Here is a 16,144-nt window from a genome sequence, read left to right on the forward strand (position 1 = left end):
TCCAAGTCATGGTAGGTCAGATGCATAACCTAAATTAACATGTGCTCACTTTCTGGTAACTTGGCACAGAGCTGTCAGGCTAAGGCAACCCTTAGTGATAGTTGTAGTTGTCCCTGATAGCAAAAACTCTCAAGGAGTATCTGTGGAGAGTAGCTGAGGCTTATTCAGGAGTTTGTAAAGTAGGTACATTACCACACAATCACATTACCTCACACATAAAAGAATCACATCAGTGTTAGAAACATTTCTTGAATTTATTATACACCAACCCTAAACCTACTTTTGTATGTCTCCTATCCGGAGATATCAATACACAATAAAATATACATCAAAACAAGTTTGTAAAGCACATAAAATACATGGTCCCCTATGGTGGGGCCTAACCATATACTACCTAAATAGAATGTGAGGCGACTAAAACCCAAGGAACTAGGGAACAGGGGGAGCACAGAACCCCCACGGGTAAGTAACTAAGAGTTGCTAGGCACCCGTGTGCAAAGGTGATACCACGGCCCAGTGTCTATACTCTAACGTGGGGAAGTCACGGTTGGAGTTTTACTGTTTGAGGACCCTTCTCAGAGGACCCCAAGGAAATCCGTTGGAACCAGTGAAGTTGGAGAACAACCCCACCCGTGGATACCAAGAGAACAAGGGTACATTAACCAAGGAGCATAGGTGCGAAGTGGTGTCCGAACCACACCTTTGACGTCAATGGGGAACCTTGGATGCACAGCTGCTTTAGAGTCTCATGGAGCAGGTTTGGGGATTCCGGACGAAGAGTACCCACAAAAAGAGGGGGCAGAGTCCAAACCACCCAGAGGTGTTCAGGAGGAGCAGGAGTACAATGCTAGCCCTTGTCGGAAGTACTTTGCTGTAGCACGGTGGTCTTGATGATGCAGCTGTGGAGCCCAGGCGATAGTACAGGAGCTGTCCACCAGCTGCCCCACGCCGGTTGAGGAATACAGGAGGGTCAGAGGCCAGAAGGACCAACAACAAGCGTTGGCAAATGCAACAAGTCTTAGTTGCAGACCAGCAAGGTCTGTGGGACTCACCCAGCAAGCGTAAGTCAGGACCGGCCCAAGTAAGCAGGTTAGCCAGCAGGAATCGATGGAGACCCCAGGAGGACCCTCTGTCAGCAGACAAAGGGAGTTGCAGGGAGGCCTCGGCAGCACACAGAAGAGGGTTGCCCGCGTTGCTGGAGAAGCAAGGAGGACATCACTCTTAGAGCTGTGTGATGCTTGGGGCTGGGGCTTTTTGGAGCTTGAAGATCTTCGGTCAGGAGAGAAAAGAAGCTTTGGCAATGGGAAACAGACATGGTGCACAGGGATGCGGTTCTAGTCGGCTGGAGAGAGAGTACCGTCTCAAGGTGCAGGGAAGATTGGTCAGGCCTCTGGAGAGGCAACAAACCAATTACCTGTGTTATAGAGGTGGAGATGTCCCTGGGACAGCAGGATCCACAAGTTGGGTCAAAGGAAAAAAAAAATCGAGGGAAAGAAGGGAAGACATCCCCCACGTGTTCTGACCAGGATGTGTTAGTCCAGCCGTGCTCAGTTTGCTGAATGGGCTGTGACCAAATCATCAGCAAGCGCGCGGTGTCTAAGTGACCGCCTCTGCTTCATCTGCGCTGTAGTGAAAATGAGATTTGCGGTAGCTAAGCAGAGGTGCCCAGATATCCCTATGCTGGGAACGTGCAGGCATTGACTCCCAGTTGTCAGTCAGTTGATTGTGACAGAATGCTGCATCCGTAAGCCAACCCTCTATCTTCGGGCTGCGCTTTTGGCCCCAGCAAAAATGCCACCTGTCTCTTAGCTTAAAGCAACTGCATTGCCACAAGATTTCCATGTACTGCGCAAGTATCCTAGCAGGGCCACTAAAGGGGAGCACTCGAGTGTGGTTTTGAGCAACAGGGTCAGGGTCTCAAAGATGCGTTCCTAGTAACTCGCCACCGCAGGGCACTCTCAGGCCAGATGAAGAAAGGATGCTTCCGGAGCACGTCTGTCATCGTCGCTAAGACCTGCCCTGCGGATCCACGCCGGGGTTCTGTACAATCTATGAAGACATTTGAAGTGGATAAATCGCAGTCTATAGTTAGGCGATAATTCCTTTAGCTGTGCGCAGCAGTATGCCCATGTGCCATCTTCAATCGGACCCCCCAGCACCGTCTCCCACTCGTTGTGCTTGGGGAATACAGATCGGGGAGGCGCGTTGCATCCCCGCATAAATCTGGGTTACAAGTTTTCGCGGTGAGGGGTTCTTCAGAAAGTAGGGAATGACTCATATAAGGCGCGTAGCGCTGCTCATAGTTGATAGTAGGTGAACCTGTCCAGCACCCCCGTCAGCTCATCGCCTAATGCATCGTTGACAGTGACAAACACCCCGTCGGGGAACGCTTGCCCCATAGTGGTTATCTGAAGCCCTCGTAATCTCTGACCCAGCCTCAGTAGTTACAGGCAGTCCCTGATGACTGATAATACGGATCTAGGGGGCAAACGCCACTTCCAAGTAAGCTCTGCGGCGAAGCTCCCTCCAGGCCCAATCTGTGCAACCAACAGTGTCAATTTTGGCTCTGGGCCTCCCTTGAGATCCAAAGAAAGCCATGTGTAGGTGCACCGGCGCCACCTTATCACTCCCCGGGGCAGTGTGGGCCATGAAAAGAGTTGGGAAATCCCAGTGATAGGCAAACTGAGCTTGAGCGCAGTTATAATACAATTTCGTGTCTGGGGCAGCCATATCACCTTGGGCATATGGCAGCGTCGGATCTCCCATGTCACTCACGGCTGCCTCCCCACCCAGGCCAGTGCATGCGTATTTGAGCGCAGGTGGCGCCGGAATGCCGCAGTGAGGGTAAGTGGCAGATTGGTAAAATCATGGAGGAACTTGGGGAGGACCACCATCTTGGCTATGGCCAGGCGGCCCGTAAGGGACAAGGGAAGCTATTTCCACCTACTCAAACAGCTTTCCAGCCACTCCATAAGCCTGCCATAGTTGTGGCTCCATAGTTCATCCTGGTGCTGACTGAGCCAGATCCCCAAGTATTTTACCGGGCCGTTGGGCCACTGAAGCAGGAATTCTGATTGAAATTGGGCAGTGTCCTTGGTAAGAGGGAATATGATAGATTTTCCCCAATTAATGGACCACCTCCCTAATGAGCGGGTCCAGGTTTTCAGCTGGGTGTTTCACATATAGCATTACATCATAAGCATACACGGAAACCAGAATCACCCTAGGGGTGTGGTCCAGACCACGCCTAGCATGATGATGCAGGAGCCTTGCTGCAAGACGTTCTGTTGCGACTGCGAACAGGAGGGGGGAAAGAGGGCAGTCCTCGCGGGTGCCTCAGGCCACTGGGAGTGCAGAGAATATCTGGCTGTTAACTCTACGTCTAGCGGTACTGGCTGAGTACAGGAAGGCGATTTTTGGGGAGAAATAACGGACTAATGCATATGCAGGAGAGAAGGGCAAACAAGTAAGCACATTCAGAGTATCAAATGCCTTAGTTGCATCTAAGAACACAGCCGCAGCAGGAAGGGAGTCATCAACCATCTGTATTGTCACAAAGAAAGTACGCAAATTGTGAGTGGTGCTTCATCCGGGCACAAACCCACACTGATCGGGCTAAAGCACTGCCGGCAGCAGTGGCAGCAGTCGTGACGCCAGTAGCTTGCTAGTATCTTAATATCAAGATTTATCATAGAAAGCGGTCTATAAGAGTCACAAAGCAGTGGATCCTTGTCTGGCTAGAGGATGGTCACAATTAGTGCCTCCCGCAGGGAGGGTGGAAGTGAACCGTGCTCCAAGGAGTCCTCATACTTGTTGAGGAGATGGGGGACCAGAATCTGCTCATATTCTTTATAGTAGGAGGCAGTGAGTCCGTGCAACCCCGGAGCCTTATCCCCCGGCATGGCCCGAATCACTGCAACAACCTCTTCCTCCTGAAAGGGCTCATCAAAATACTTCCGTTGTCCGTCACTCAGCCAGGCCAGCTCAATGGAATTAAAGAGGGAAAGCCGATCCCGGTGTGCTGCTGTCTGATGCACCGAATACAGCGAGGTGTAGAAGTCAAGCATCTCCGTTTGTACCACTTCCTGTCCTGCCACTGTGAGAAGTTGGCCTGGTATATGATGTTCACTATTCTAGTGAAGACCTTGCACCAGTCCAAACAACCCTTATGGTGATGGTTGTAAGTCAACCTTACAGACCAGCTATCCTCGTGGTAGCGTGGACAGAACAGTCTTAGGCTAAAAGACTCTTGAGGGCGTGTAAAGCCAGGTGTTTTACCATATGCAACCCCTTGAATACCAAATGAAAGGACACCACACAGGATATATTTAAAATATATATGTATTTATTCACTAACACACTCCTCTGAACTATTTATGAGGTCAGAGGCAAAAGCACATAACAAGTTACACTTAGAAATACTTTAAATAGCACAATTTACAGTTAGGCCCTAGGGGCGCGTAAAACCATATACCAAGTAAGTGGTAGTAGAACCACGACTCGGGAAAAGGAAAGGCCTAGGGCCTAGAGGATCGCTGGGGCTACACTATCTGACCCTTAGGTTAGGAGTAGGAGGCCCACAGGCGGCGCGTGCAGTGTCAGTACACTCACGCAAGAGTCAATGGAAAGTCAATGGGAACCTTAAAGGAAGATTTAGGACACTTCCGGTCTAACTAGGAATGTACAACTAACAAAACTTGACACTAGGATAGTCAATCCCTGCAGGAGCACCGAAGTACTCGCGTTACCTGCCCCCACGGGCTGCGGGTGCATAGGTGTCAAAGTGTGTCGGATTTTCTCGTTGATTCCTATGGAGCCTCGGAAGAAGATGCTGCAGGCGACCAGGAGGAAGATGTCCGGCTGGATCCAAGGGTGGATCGGAGTTGAAGAAGACCTGAAAGCAGAGGGGACAGAGTCTAGGTCACTAGCCAGTGACCGGGTGGAACCAGAAAGGAACCAGATGTTGTCGAGGAGCAATCAGGTGCTGTCGTGAAGCTTGCTGTTGCAGCCACGCGGACCAGGAGGCGTCGAGGACAACAAGGTGCTGGAGAGGAGCTGTCCCACGAAGGTTCTCGCTGATGGAGGGGTCGACTTCAAGATCGGAGCCAACAAGCCTAAGCAAAGGCAACCCAAGCAGGATACACAAAGAGCTTCTGGTGCAGACCAGGAGGGTCTGAGGTACTTCACCTTTTCAGGGAAGCAAGTGCCAGTCTGGAGCAACCAGACCAGCGATGGATTTTCAAAGGATCGTCGTCACAGGGCTACTAGCCAACTGGCCAGCAACCGGGACAACGCGTCGAGCAGAACACAAGCAGAAGGGCCCCACGCAGATCTCGTGGAGTGTGGAGGGTTGGTCTTCGGTGCAGGTGGAGCTCGGTGTCGGGGTGTCTCAGTCCCCAGTACACAGCTTCGAGGATGCCTCAGGAGCTGCGCTGTTAGCAAGTAGAAGACTTTCCAAGTTGCCTGGGTCCACGGGTTCCGACGCCTTCCGCGGGGCTCAGCTGTGCTGGAGTCGTGCAGTGGGTTCAGAGAGGTCCGGGAGTCGAGGTCTTGTCAGGCTCTGTGCTCGGGTTCTGGCGGGAACGGGGACAAAGCAAGCCGTCGAGTTGCTGGATGGTGCCTGGTTGCCCAGGGTGGTCACTCCTTGGCCACAAGGGAGATTCTTCAGTCTTCAGCTCAGGTGAATGTCGAAGGGTCCAGAGTTTCGTTTCATGTCGATTCCAGGATTAATCTAAAATCTCCTAGGTCAGCTCCCACTTTTATACAACTAACAGGGGCTGGTCTACTCACTAGGTCCCTCCTATGGGTGGGACCAGGAAGGGGGGTGGTTACACCCCCTTTCCTTTGTCCAGTTTCGCGCCAGAGCTGGGTCTGGAGTGCCCCAGCACTGGTTTGAACTGGACTATGCATGGAGCACCTAGTGTGCCCCAGGCAGTGTCTCATTCTATTCAGCTCTCCCTGTCCCAATACACAAAGTCCTGTCTGGGGTGGTGCTCGCACCTCTCCAGGCAGGAAACCTATTGTCCAAACCTCCGTGACTGGAAGGACTCCCAGCAGCAGGAGGTCAGACTCTTGTCTGTGGCAGAAGCATCCATTTTGTGATGCTGGGGCTCTGGTTAACTTTAACCGGGTTAGTCAGCAACAACATGTCTTCTCCCTCTAGAAGGGTGGAATGCTACCCCCGTCGCCAGAATTGGCGAGGGGGTAGTATTCCAAAGCGTATGACACCTTACACGACATGTTTGGATAAAGCGAAACCAAAGTTAGCATTTAACCGTGAGGATTATAATGCACTTAAGAGTATATGGTATGGCAATATCATAGAACAGCTATATGGACATGGTTCCGAAAGCTGCAGACAGGCTCAGCTCTTGCTAGAGCACCATCTCACACATAACCAAGCACTCTGCCTCCAGGATTGTTAAGGCCTGCCATAGGAGTGACTTGTAGGTTACTGTGTGTCTATATAGAAGGGTAGATATAGGAATACTATACCTAAGCAAGGGGTGATAACACGACCTTGCCCCAGCTGAGTGATCAGCCAGTTGTGTCAATTTAGGTGGCCAGCCAGGGGTGGCATAATACACGCTGCAGCCCCTGGTAGGCCTTGGATGCACCTATGCCCTGGGTACCTATAGTACACTGTACAGGGGCTCACAAGGTGATCCAATTCTCAATTGGAGATGTACCTAAGGTACATGGAGTCCATTTTACAGAGAGAGCAGATAGCCTGGGACCCTGATTAGCAGGATCCCAGGCCAACTAAGTCGAAAACCAGCTAAACACATGGCAAAAAATCTGGGGTAACCATAGTCAGGTATCCACCTTCCTACAGCCACTATCTCCCCATTGTCCCTGCGTAGTTCGCGAATGTACTCACTAGCCCAAGACTTCCTTAACAGCCCTGCCAGCGTTTTCCCGGAGCGGTCCCCCTCGCCATTCGGTCGCGCTCGGACTTCTTTACTCGGGTTGTGAGTCTCTCGCTGCGCCGCGTCCTCAAATTCTGCGATCTTTCCCTTAATTTGTTTAAAAATGTTATGTTATGTTATGTTATGTACTGAATATTTGTGGTTCTCAGTGGAGAACTAAATCAAATAAAAATTAACTTGAACTAATGCTGCTCAAGACTTGCCGATAATTGCCGTAAAAATACTCATGCTCCAGTTCCCAGATTTTCCCTTCCAGGCGCCCGAGATCCCTGCTGAGCGAGCGCAATACCCCGCCTGTTTGGCAATACATTTTTCCCAGATTACCGCCTTGAAGGCCTCCCACAGCACAGAGGGGGAATCCACAGTACCGCTGTTTAACTCAAACCATTCAATAATATCAGCGTGGATTTATTCCCTGAATTCCTGGTCTCGCAGCGCCCTGGCAGGGAGCCTCCAGCTAAAGTGCACCTGCTTCACACCCGGCAACGCAAATCGAAGTAACACGGGGCCGTGATCGGAGAGTGACCTGGCGGGATGCATAATCTTAAGTACCCATGCATTCATGTCGCGCGTCCCAAGGCAAAAATCTATACGATACCAGGTGGGGCCCGCACCAGTGATACACGTGCCCTCACGTCGGGCAGCGGCATCGCCAGACATCCACTAGTCCGTGGTCCTCCATAATGGCGCGGAGTTCTACCACCGCTCTAGGATGTGGCCAGCGTGAGTCGAAAGATCGATCCATATCTGCATCCAACACAACATTAAAATACGCCACCCCATAAGACAGGCCCAGGCCCAAGCGATTCCGTCATCCTCCAAGCTTCGCTGAAGAAATATGGATCGTCCATATTCAGCCCGTAGACCGGCACCAGCCTGGCTGGTTGTTGCCTCAGGACACCCGCAACAATCACATAAATCCCCTGCGGATCATAAAGCGCTGTGCACGTTTTCCAAGGAAGGCCCTTTCTGAGGACAATGGCCATGCCCCATGCATAATTAGAGTAGACAGCAACAAATTTCTCTCCCATCCACCCCGCTCTGAGCCGCATGCAGTTCTGGTTAGTGAGGTGTAATTCCTGTTGAAAGCATATATCCACCCCATGACGCTCAAGGTACGCAGCTACCAGTCTCACCTTCTGGCAGTCATTCGGGCCTCGCACATTCCATGTAACTGCCTTAATCACATCTAAATGTGCGGTGGTCTTACCCATCTCCAAACACTACAGTGTCGCTCTGCGCTGTGCAGTTCTGCGCACCCATGGGACCGTGAGGGGGGGTCAAAAAGAGGAAAGATAAAAGGGGAGAGGAGAAAGAGTGAAGGAAGTCAAACTGTACATCACTTGTGCACCCCAGCCAACAAACCCACCCGCCACCCACTTAAGCCCCCAAACATGGCTGATAGGTAAACCCATTTAACAAAAAAGGCCTATACTGGCCAATAGTAGGAACTTGCATGGGAGTCATCTCTGCGGGAGGCACTAGGTGCGCAGGGAACCCCAGCATGTAAACGCTGGGTGGCTGGACCAGTTATAATCGAAGGCAGGAAAGATAATACACCCCGCCCCCTTCAAATTCCGAACAGGCCAGCCCCCACACCCTAGTCCCAATGAGCTTGTACATCTCGGCCCAAAGGTAGGAGTTGTTTATTTGCAAAATATGTCTCTTGCAGCCAGGAGCACCACCGCCTTACTAGCTTGCAACCATTTATTCAACAGTTCAATCGTTTTCGTTGAGGGGGTCTTCCTCTGCATGTCCGCCTTGTGCCCCCACAGCCAGCGCTGACAAGCGTGAGCGAACTTGGTGGCCGCCTTATGATCGGTGAATAATACAGTCTTGCCTTGATGGAAGATGCGAAGTTTCGCTGGATAAAGAAGCAAGTACTTGATGTCTTGTTGCTGTAACATACGTTTTACAGGCACAAACTCCCTCCTTGCCGCCTGCACCGTCAGGGTAAAATAGAGGAAAAAAGGAGATTGTGTTGCCTTGGTACCTAAAATCCTGGTGATCTCTGACTTTACGCAGCACAGTGTCCCGATATCTATAATTCAGCATGCGTGCTATTATTGGTGGCGGTCTTAACGCCAGGGACCTGTGCGTGCGCTCCACGATGCATACCTTGGAGAGGGAGTCGCCGAACATCGCCCGGAGCATAACCTCAAAGTCGTCCTCGACTAGTGTCATAGCCGTAGTCTCCGGGACTCCCATGATGTGCAGATTGTTGCGGCGGGATCTCGCTTCAAGGTCTTCATTCTTTTTTATTTTTTTAATTGAGCATTTCAACATCATACATCACAATATTTATGACGTAGTTCGATGTAGAACATTCAGAAGAAATCAAAGAACAATATATGTTAAAACAATAAAAAAAAAAAACATAGGCCGTAATTTCCCCATCCATGCATACTAGGCACTTCCTATTGGACTCGCGTCTATCTGTACATGATACAGTAATCTTCATATTCATTCCAGTTCACCTCAGTTCTGATTTACATAACCACCGGTTTCTACTCATTCCGAGTCCAGTTTCTGACGCGACAATAAATACTCCCTCAGAGGATGCCAGATATCCTTATGCCTAGATGAAACAGGAAGCTCCTCGGCGTAATGTTCCAGATGTTCGTGGCAATAAACCATATCTTTTAGCCACAAGTCTGCTTTGGGGCTCCAGCGACTAACCCAAGTGAACAACACCCGCTTCTTCGCCAGCAACAGTGCCACTCTCACAAATTTCCCCACAGCTACGCGTATATTAGGTACATATCCCAAGAGGCATTCCAACGGTGCGCAGTGCACTTCCACCCCATTCATGTCATTTATAAGAGCCAGAACCTTTTCCCAATATTTGAACACCTGGTCACAGTGCCACGCAAGATGAAGAAAGTCAGCACTTGCCCTCCCACAGCGCCTGCAGCAATCAGACTCACGCAGCCCCATACTATGTAACTTTTTGGGGGTATGGTACACTTGGTGTAGGAACTTCAAATGTATAATTCTCAAATTATTGTTGGAAGTCAATCACCCTGTTTACCCGCAAATGTGACCCCAATCTTGCTCCGTAATGGGGGTGGTCAACGCAGCATTCCAGCGTTCTAAACTGCGGTCAGGCTCGCAAGTGGTTTCATCCTGCAGTGACCTATAGAGTTTGGTGATTAGATTTTTCCTCGTCGGTGCAACTATTAGCAACTGCAATGTTTGCAGTGCCGCCGGTTCATCAGGGAAAGTGGTTTAATGAGCTTTTATGTCCCTGTAACAGGTGTAGAGAAAGAGCGGAGTGGGGTTTTGTATGAATGTGAGATAATTTCCAGTGACATACTGCCCGTTTGGGTATAGATCCCCCATTGTAACCATGCCCACCTCTTTTAAGGCCGTGATGGGACCATGCTCCTGAGCTACTGACAGGGCGGCGTAGCAGGTGCATATAGCGGTAATTTCTGCGTATGCCTACCAATCTCTTGCCACGCTGTAATAGTCATATCTACTGTATTAATTTCTATCTTGGGCGTGCGTCTGTGAGTGTGTGTAATGATCCCACTCAATGATACCAGGTGGGCGTCCCCCTCCTCCACTGCCACATGAGGCTTGAAGCCATGCAATTTAAACCAGAAATAAGCAAATTGTGCATGCGCGCACAGGTAGTATGCATAAAAATCTGGGGCTCCTAACCCCCCTATCTCAAAGGGCAGCGTCAGGGTCCGGCAGCTAATCCTTGGTTGTTTGTTCCCCCATACCAGCCGCAGCAATTGTGTTTGCACTGTTTTAAAAAAGTGTTTAGTTAGTGGGGTAGGTACATTGCGGAACAAGTACAGAAACTTTGGCAGTAGCACCATCTTGATTATGGCTATGCGGTCCGCTAATGAGAGAGGCAAACGAATCCAGCTGTCTATCTGTCGCACCAACGTGGTGTAAGCCCGGCCATAGTTTTCTTGTGTTACAACGTCAATATCCCGGTGTATCCACACATCCAAGTATTTCACTGGATCCGTAGACCACACCAGCGGGTGCTCCACCTGGGGCGAGGGGGTGAAATTCGTTAATGGAATTACGACCGATTTTTCCTAACTTATTTGGAGATCGGAGAAGAGACTAAATCGAACATACTCCCGCAATACCTGAGACAGGAATCTCTGCGGCTCACGGATATACAGGACCATATCGTTCCCGTATAGTGAGATACCAACCGGGCGGTTATTAAAATTAAGTGCGACTGCCCTATGTCCTTGCCTGATTTTACACAAAAGCGGTTCTAGAGCAATGGCAAAAAGCAAGGGGACATGGGACAACCCTGTTGTGTGCCACGCTCTATGGGGAAAGTCTCGGAAGTGAGTCCCCCCACTCGTACCCTCGCTGAGGCATCGGTGTACAGGACCTGGATCCACCTGAGGAATACTGGAGGAAACCCCATCCTGTGCAGTATTTGCATCATATATCCCCTTTCGATGGAATCAAACTCTTTTGCAGCGTCTAAGAGCACTGCAACCGCTGGCATGTCAGGATTGAGTACTTGTAACATTGCAAAAATCGTTCTCAAATTAAGGGAAGTAGATCGGTCCGGGATGAACCCAGCCTGGTCCGGCAGGACAAGTAGGGGCATTAGCGGGAGTAAATTAGTGGCTAGTATTTTAGCTAATATTTTTGCATCTAAATTAATCAAAGATAGGGGACGGTAGGACTCTTCGCTCAGGTGATTTATCCTTTTTAAGTAATAATGAGGGCCTGTCGCAAGGATGGAGGGAGAACTCCAGTTTCGTGGGCTTCAGCATATACCTCTAGCAGGTGTGGCACCAGCAGGTCAGCATATGCTTTATAAAATGTTGCTGTTAGGCTGTCCAGCCCCGGTGCCTTTTTATTAGGCATCGATAAGATAGCATCTTTAACATCGATTGGCATGCCTAGATATTTTCTATGTATGTCCGATAACCATTCGCATTCCGTGTCCTCAAGGTAAGTGTCTAAGGCCTCCTCCTCCCCTCCCCCACCCGAGGTATATATGGAAGCGTAAAAGGATCGGAACTGCTCCACTATCGCCTATTGTGAGTAGTGTATTTCCCCATCGGCATCTGTGATGTGGTCTATCTGGGGGCTATCCGTTCTGTCGTGCAATCTTACCCGGCCTCCCACCCTCCCCATATGCTCTAGCCACATGTCGCTTAGACAAGTATTTTATTTCTGTGTCTGCAAATGACTTGTATTCATTCACGTGTTCATGTATTTTGGCACGGAGATCCGTGGATGGTGTGTGGTTATATTGAGTTTCAAAGTCCGCCAACTGCTGCTCGATAACCTGCAATTGCCTTCTGAGGTCCCGTAGGATACCCGCCGAAGTGCCGATACAAACTCCCCTGATAGTCGCCTTAAAAGCCTCCAATAAAACTGCTTGACTGTCGACTGAGCCCATGTTTAGTTCAAAATATTGAACTATCGTAGACCTAATGGTGTCAACATAAGTAGGGTCCGTTAGTGCGTCCGCTCTAAAGCATCATGTGAAAGGTCTGTGTGGAGTAGTGGGTATGGTTAGTTCCAAGAGCACAGGGTTATGATCAGACCGAGCTTGTGGGAGTGTGTATATCTCTTCTACCCACGTGTTGGCCTCTTCATTTAGCAACCAATAATCAAGTTGTGACCACCTACCAAATGCCGGGGTTATATGTGTTCCTTCCTGCTTCCCCTCATTGCGCAGGCACCAGGCATCTACCATGCCTAGTTTCACCATCATGTCATGTATGCACCCCGCTACTTTAATCGTGCGTGCTCCTTCTGGGTTGGATTTGTCTACTTGCGGATGCAAGTGAATATTGAGGTCCCCTCCTCGCAGAATTGCGATGTCGGCCAAGCTCGCTGCACATTAAGCACCTGTGTGATAGGCGAGGGATCATCCACCACCGCGCCATATATATTCACAATCGTCACCAGCGCTCTTCCCAGCTTGCCCTGCACCATCGCCCAGCGCCCTTCTGCATCTATACTAGTGCGCACCGCCGAGAACGCCACCCCTCTTTTAATCAAAATAAGTACTCCCCTGGCATAGGTAGAGTACGATGAGGCTAGCCTGAAGGTCGCCCACCTGCGCGCAATGGTAGTTTCTGTGTGTTTACTTAGGTGAGTTTCTTGCAGGAGAGCAATTTTTACGCTGTGCCTGTCAAGCTGTGCCAACATCTGTCTAGTTTTTTTGGGCGTGTTTAATCCACGCACATTCCGAGTTATGCAGTTAAGCCTTTTTCCCGTCACTGAGAATTATAGTCAGAGCTGGGTACATAGCATATCATAATCAAGCATATAGGTGAACAATCTCTTTGGCTATAGTGTCCAACATGTATACATTTCAGGTATTTCCGGCCTAGGTCCTCAGAACAGTGCCCCCCACCCCCTCCCACTTCAGCTTTCCCAACATGCCAAAGGTGCAACCCACACAATACCCCTCCCCAACAACAAACCAGAAGAAACAAGATTTCAGGTGGGGAATACCCATGGGGGTCGTAGCGGCGTAACCACTCCCTGATCATGGAGGGAGAGGGCCGCCCATTGTCCACATGTCCTACTACCTTAGTGCCATTTCCAGCAGCTGATCATAGATATAGCTGGCCTCTGGAGAGATAAAAAACCAGTGGCTCAATAGTAGGCTTATTCAATAATGACAGTGCAGCAGTAGAGTATCAGTTCCTCCCCGACTCGTAGCACAGAATTTCAAGCCCCATCCGTTCGCCATTGCTAATTGATCAACAAGTTGAGGCAGCAATATCCATGCGCAATGAGCGCAAAATCACAAGCCCCAGCAAATTAGAGTGCACATGCAACATTAAACAAACACAAAATCCAGGCTCATACTCCAGTCTCCCTTAGCAACCATAGAACTTGTGGGCCCAACCTGTTAACATTAGTCGAGCACAGCCCAGTTCCCCTTACTGTTCAGTCATCCACATCTGACATAGGCGTTTGAGGGCCGTTCCCACGGCGCAGTGATTTGGCGTGATCCATTGCCTGTTTCGGGTTGGTAAAAATCTTGGCCTTGGCCCTCTCGCCAATGCGCAGCCGCGCTGTATATAGCATTGGGTAAGGGATCTGTTCCTTAATGAGCACTTTTTTCACTCCCTGAAACTCATTACGCGCTGCCTGAACTGTAGCCGTAAAGTCGGGGTAGAAGCTGAGCACGTTACCTTTGTAGTTTACTGTACCCTGCTGGCGTGTGACCCTAAGAACAGTATCGCGATCCCTAAAATTCAACAACCGGGCAATGATCGGGCGCGCAGGGGGCCCTGGAGGGGGGCGAGCCACCAGTGACCTATGCACCCGCTCCACCGTAAACATGGGGGACAGGGATTCAGCTCCACTCACCTCCCTTAGTAACGTCTCCACGTAATCCTCGAGATGCCCACATCGATGGAGTCCGGTAGGCCTAAAATGCGCACATTGTTGTGCATCGAGCGCGCTTCAATGTCCTCGTTCTTGGCTTGGATGATCGCGAGGAGTTTCGACATATCGGTGTTTTTTTCGGTCACTTTGTGTAGGCCATCTTCAGCGTCTGAGATGCGTTGTTCCGCTTCCCCGATTCTCGACTCCTGTTTATCCAGCTTGGAGGAGAATAGGTCCATCCGCTCATTAAGAGCCTCAATCTTTCCATCAATGGCCTGAAGGCTGGTGTGGATGGCTGCCAATGATTTCTCTAGCGCCGTGGGGCCATGCGCCGTTGACTCCGCCTCAGAGTCCGCGTTCTGTGAGGATTTCCCGCTTTTGCGCTGCTCAAAGGTGAGCCGCGATTGGGTTTTTTCCGGCTTCCCCATATGTGTGCCCTAGCCAAGGAAGCAAACTGACTGTCCATCCACCGCCACTCCTATATCAATAGCTTCTTCCTCGCTGTGCTATGCTCACAGTCAATGGCACTCCGCTTACTCCTGCTTGCAGCCTGCGGGCCACTACTCCACCCCCGCAACAACCAGGCTCACAGTACACCTCTAATACGTCCCAGTATTCTCCACAGCGCAGTACCAGAATGTAGATGGGCACAGGGAGGGGGCCCAGCAGCAAAGCCCTACTCAAGGTTGCAGTGATTACGCAGATGCAAGTCCGGGGCCTATTCCTTTCCCACACCACTCCAGCAAATTATCAGGCCCAGCTCGTTAATGCAGGGACCAAATGTTGTCAGTAGGGAACTATTGAGCAGGCAGGTTCGCCATGTAGTACGGCAGTCAAGCGTGCGCACCAGGGTCAGCCCACAGCTTTATGTGCACCTCACGCGCGGTAGCGCTAAGCACGACCAGCACGGCCTAACTCGCGTGGGTCCCACTTCCTCCGTCTTTCCAGGCGACCCTCGAGAGGCCGCAGCGGGAGTTTTCGCGAACCGCCACGCCCGCTAAAGCGCTTCACCTAAAATGCGAGCGGACCGCAGGGAACGTCTCCGTCGGGACGAGGATTTGCCGCTGCCGCTTCCCTACGGCGGGACGCGCCGCTCCGCGCTCGAGCCGGGGATCAGCCGCCAAGTCCTCCAGCCGCCATTACCACCGGGTCCACGGCCGTCCGCTTCCCGCTTGTATGCCGGCTGGGAGCACCTGTACAATAGAGGGCTCGGCAGCGAGCACACAGTCTCACTCCATCAGCCAGCCATCTCCCCACGCTGGATGGCACGGTAGGGGACAGGATAATGACAGAATAGATGAAGGCAGCCGGCGGAGCTACACTAGCGTGCGGCCATCTTGCCAGACGCCCAAGCCACGCCCCCCCCCCCAAGATCTTCATTCTTGCTACGGATTACCTCCAACACCTTCTCCATCTGGAGTAGCTTCTCCCGGGTAGTGTTGTCCTCGTCTTCCATTGCAGATGTGCGCTGCTCAACTTCTGTGAGGCGCTCCTTATGGTTAGAGACCTTGTCTCTGAGCCGATCTAAGCGGTCAGACATGGAGTCAATTCTGAGGTCTATGGTGGAGAGTGATTGTTTCAGGTCCAGGAACCTTTCCCGTATATTAGGATCCGTCGGGGGTGCAGAGGACTCGGTCGGTTCCAATTGGCCATCCTCTGGCGGGGGGCCCCCCATGGGGGCCATTCCACTGATCAAAAGAGAGCTTGGTTTGCTTGGTATCCGTATTGCCCATGGTGAGTCAGGTTGGCTTTGCAGGTTGCTGCCGGCCTTGCGTTGTCTTCGTGGATTGTTGCGAAGCTGGGCACCTCGTGTGGCCCTCGCCAATACTGATCCTGCTGGTGTTATGTCTGCCTGCCTAGTGCGC

General features: G+C 51.0%; 1 protein-coding gene across 7 annotated transcripts in view; it reads left to right on the forward strand.

Annotated features, from left to right (window-relative positions):
• The window catches only part of TSPOAP1 (TSPO associated protein 1), a 3,238,928-nt gene that overhangs the window by 1,136,791 nt on the left and 2,085,993 nt on the right, over positions 1-16,144 (forward strand). The gene's annotated exons all lie outside the window — the stretch shown is intronic.

The sequence above is a fragment of the Lissotriton helveticus genome, chromosome 3_1 (assembly GCF_964261635.1).
Source record: "Lissotriton helveticus chromosome 3_1, aLisHel1.1, whole genome shotgun sequence".
NCBI classification, from domain to species: Eukaryota; Metazoa; Chordata; class Amphibia; order Caudata; family Salamandridae; genus Lissotriton; species Lissotriton helveticus.